At 43.5% G+C, this 4,541-nt stretch overlaps 1 non-coding gene across 1 annotated transcript; it reads right to left on the reverse strand.

Moving 5' to 3' along the window:
- Positions 1-1,576: 1,576 nt before the first annotated feature.
- Trnaw-cca lies at positions 1,577-1,648 on the reverse strand. Its single transcript has one exon. It is a non-coding gene; the product is annotated as a tRNA-Trp (tRNA).
- Between the last annotated feature and the right edge of the window lie 2,893 nt (positions 1,649-4,541).

Raw genomic sequence — 4,541 nt, forward strand, 5'->3', positions numbered from 1 at the left:
CGTCTGCCAGATGGCAGCAGCACACCGGGAGAAAATGGAAAAAATCTTCTGGATGCGGCCTTTTTTGGCTCGAAAAAAGCCAATTAGTCATTGGAGCCTAAAGCTAATTAAAATTAGGGCTCTTCATTTTCGAGGGCGCGCGACATAATAGGGGCAGAGGGATCATAAAGCAGTCATTAACGAACGCCGATTTTTCTAAAGCGAGATTTTGAAACCGGTTTTGTGTATGTGGGAGCTTTTCCGAATCAGCGCCATTAGTTAATTGGGAAAAACCAGCCACAGTCTGTACGCTATAACTTTGGTCGCGCGTCATCAATCGTCGATCGGGCGTTGTTGCCATACCCGCCATAAATTATGTAACAACCATAAATCGAACAGATCGGAAAGTGTGTTATAATTGTTAATGTCATAAAAGTCATCAACTCCAATAAATTGCCTCACAAGTCTGACAGGTGTCAACTGTCACTGGACAAATAGTAAATTGACGTTTCGCAGCGCCATAATGCATAACACTGCTGCTTATGGCACTGGAAAACTTCGATCAGATGCGACTTTAAGCAAGGCCCATAAATAGCGAAGCGCACGATCCGTCCAAGTTTTATTAGCCGCAGTTCGCTAAAAAGCACTCGAGCAAAGTTCCGACTGCGAATAAATCACAATTCAATAGCGTTTTTCTCGCTTGTAAAAATGACTTATATGACGCTGTTTAAGTCGCGGTTGGTGCGCGAAAAATGACACCGCCAACTTTCCCAATTATAGTTTCAGAACAGTGGGATCGAGCGAAACTAACCGAAAAGGATCAGTCGCCTTACTAAAAGCCCGATTTCGTATGTTCAACTTTAAATTGAATCCGCTATTGCGGGGCCGATCGATCATTAAAAGTTGGCGCAGTCAACCGGCTTATTGCGAAGTAGATAAATGTCGCATACAGCAATAAAATCCATCAAACCAGGTTTCCGCATCACGTCCAATATTCCCTAATTAATTTCATCCAGGCATCAAGCTCGGGATCTTCCCTAACAGGTTTAGTGGGTGGCCGATCTGACCACCTGGGGCTTTTGGGTCTATGATTTCAGCCTGTCCATCACCTCAAATTCAAATTGGGCGGTTTGAATGATGATTTGTTTGCTCTAAAACGTCAAAAATTGATCCAAAAACAGTGCTTTTTCGCCATCCTTTAACGAAATAGTATTTTACGATACAAGGGGGTAAAGTCGAAGTTTCGCCACTGTTTGAAGTTGACGTGCACGTCACGCAGCGTGCGTGGCGAAAGTTCTTACTTTGCGCACGGTGCGAAGAAATGCGTAATAAAAGTGACGCTTTCGCCATCGAAACAGTGGCGAAAGTGCGTCCTTTCCACCAGGGGATCAAGAAAGGGAAATTTTCAGAAATTATGAAATTTTATTGAAATTAATTACAATTGGTAGTGTTCCTGGGCAAAGTCTTTGAGGTATTTTTTAACCTGCCGAGCGCTAAGAACAGGAATCAGTCCCTTGATCTCCGCCTAGAAAAAAAAAGTTCACATTTTTAAAGCAAAAGTGCAAGTTTTTGATTAATTCAAAAGTAAAAAGCTTTTTGACCCCGACGTGATTTGAACACGCAACCTTCTGATCTGGAGTCAGACGCGCTACCGTTGCGCCACGGAGTCATATATTAGTTTCCCTAATACATAGCTTATAAGAACAGCCTTTCTTAACCGGATTTACTCGATCGCGATTGGTGTGGATTCTTTCGCTTAAACCGTCGATTTCAACCCCATTTAGTCGCCCCCTAAACCCGATACATAACAGACGAATCGACCGCGGCTTAGAGCTAATCTCAAGCCGGAAATGCAACGCTGTATGTTTCGCCTTATCGGCGTTGGCACCGGAAGAGCCCGACCGCAAACCGAATGGCTTAACTTGCGACACTTAATCGAGATGGCGACAGCCGCTAAATATCGCCCGTCCGATTAATCTTTCCTTTAGCAAATCTCGCCTCAATCACCGGAGTTTGCGACTTCAACTACCGATGGTGGCGCTGCGAAGCGTCCAATGACAGTTGACACGTGTCAGATTGGAATTGATGACATTTATAACTTAAAACAATAGTTACACACCTGTCGATCTGTTTCTTTTCCTATAAAAGCTTGCAAGTTGTCATTGTCAACAGAACAGATGTCAAATTTCTACTTAACTTGTAGTTATAAACTTAGCGACCAGGGGGCGTCTGGCCTTTTGAACTCGCGAATCGTTCAACAACTTCGAACTCGACACGTCCGAAGTTCGTTTTAAGGCGATAATTTGTCAACTTGTCGAAGACTCAAGTTCCATAGTTTCGGGCAAAGAGTTCGCCAATAATTGACTCGCCAAAGTTCTGCACTTGGGCAAAAGTCTAGGAGTTTTCATAATTCCGAAAGTCCGTCGCCGGATGTGAAAAACGGGTTTATTATGGGGCCCCGACCGATTGTTCGTCGGAAGTTTTCATAATCCGTTGATGGTGTTTTTCTTTAAAGCCCTCGTTACTCTTCGGGGGGCAATTCCGCGTTAAAAGGCAATTTCCTCGCGCATTTTCAAACTCATTTAAGTTTCTGATTGGTTGCAATATTGCGGCAACAAAGCAAGAATTACCACTCGTTTTGCGTCCTGGACAGGAAATAAACGTGCGCCACTGATAATCGCACTTCAAAAGCGGGTTGTTTAAGGCTTTAGGGGCTTTCCGAACAAAATGCCGGCCAGTTTGATGCGGGGCCTACGCAAACTTGACCGCAAATCCCGCCGGATGAGTCCGAGCAAAAAGACAGTGAGGACAAAACTAATTTTAAAACCTGACAAGGGCCAGAGGGATTAATAGGCGCGAATAGCCCCCGATTACGTTCCCGTAAATCTCGGCTTAGTCGGGCATTCCCCTACACACTCGTCAATAGAGGGTGTTTTCAAGGTTCTCCTGTTTTCCTGCCATCATCCTGGAATTAGCATTCAAAGCCCCGTTTTGCCACAAAATAAGACGTTCGACGCGAACATATCGCACGCGCCCAGAGACTAATAAACAGCCGGATAAAAACCGTCTTTTTACCGATAAAAACAGTTTTCTTCTGGGGGAAAGCACGACTGAATTTTGCGGTCACTCGTAAAAAAGTTTGTCTTCAGAGCTTGAGTTCGTCACTTTCCAGAGCTTGCGACTCGTCTATTGGCGGCAGAATTGCAAACGAGCCCCTTGTGGGTCTTTCCTTCACATTTACGTTGAGAAGTTAAGCCTTTTCCGAGCATAAAACATCGTTAAACCCTATCATTGTCCCATCTTCAGATATATACCTTAAAATAGATGGAGAGATGGCAACGGCGCATTTATTAACAACGGGCGAACGAAGCGATCGAAAATTAATCTTTGTCTGATTTTAAATTAACCAGCAGATTCCGGACATTTAATTCTGATCATACATGGCATAATTGACCTGATAAAAATACCCTAAGTTATCAATTATTCCATACTTTCACAGGATTTTACTTGTAAGTTAACTGGGCTCCGACTTTTGAGTAATTCGAAATTGGCATAAAACTGAATTATTTTAAGCGGTGAAGGTATCAAGTTCGAACGCAGCATCACGCGGGCCATCGGGATTGTCGTTAGACTTCCATGCGTGGGAGTGAGAGGACCGATGCGCGCTGCGTTCTGGAATGGAAATATCTGTTTTAATGAATAAAGGTCGAATTATAAAAAGGATGAGATTTTCGCAACCGTTCTGGAATATGAATATGAGCATTCAAAGCCCCGTTTTGCCACAAAATAAGACGTTCGACGCGAACATATCGCATAAACCACCGGATAAAAACCGTCTCCGGCCTGCAGTTTTCTTCTGGGGGAAAGCACGACTGGCTCGTAAAAAACACACAGACAAAGAACAAAAGGGCCTGGCGATGGATCCGAAATCGGACTCAACTTGGAAAGTGTCTGGCTGTTAATAAAAGTTCGCAAGTGTCGTGTGCCGCTCACAAACGATTATGCAAAGTTCCAAAACACTTTGCCGGCGTATCGAAGCGAAATGGGGAAGTTTGAAAAATCCGCCCGGATTACGCTAGTTTTATTGCCCGGAAGTATCAAAGCAAACTTCAAAGTGATTGTTGAGGGACAAATGCGAAGCGAAATCCTCGATTATCAAAACACCCGGGCGGAAAGAGGTGTGGGAGCTGCAGAGAGCGATTATCTAGGGCGCTATCAGCATTCCAGAAAATTGTTCGGTTAAAGCGGCTTTATCGGCCTTAAATCCCGTGGAAAAAACTGAAAAGTAGGTTAAACATGGATCAGCAAGAATCGTCGTTATTCATGCTCCCAATGAGTTTGAGCAACAGCAAAAATACCCACTCTGCCACTTTAAAGAACTTATTTTCCTGACTGCCTGTAATTGTTATTCTATTCTTATCCCATATTTGAATATCGTTTATTTCATTACGTTTCAGCGAGACAACAACGCCATCATCAGATTTAAAATTTACACAAACTCATGATTGGTAAAAATCAACGTTCTTTTAGGTCTTTGCCTTCTTGAAACCGTAAATTTGTCT

This window comes from Dendroctonus ponderosae, unplaced genomic scaffold, assembly GCF_020466585.1.
Source record: "Dendroctonus ponderosae isolate FM_Combo_2020 unplaced genomic scaffold, Dpon_F_20191213v2 Dpon_F_20191213_10, whole genome shotgun sequence".
NCBI classification, from domain to species: Eukaryota; Metazoa; Arthropoda; class Insecta; order Coleoptera; family Curculionidae; genus Dendroctonus; species Dendroctonus ponderosae.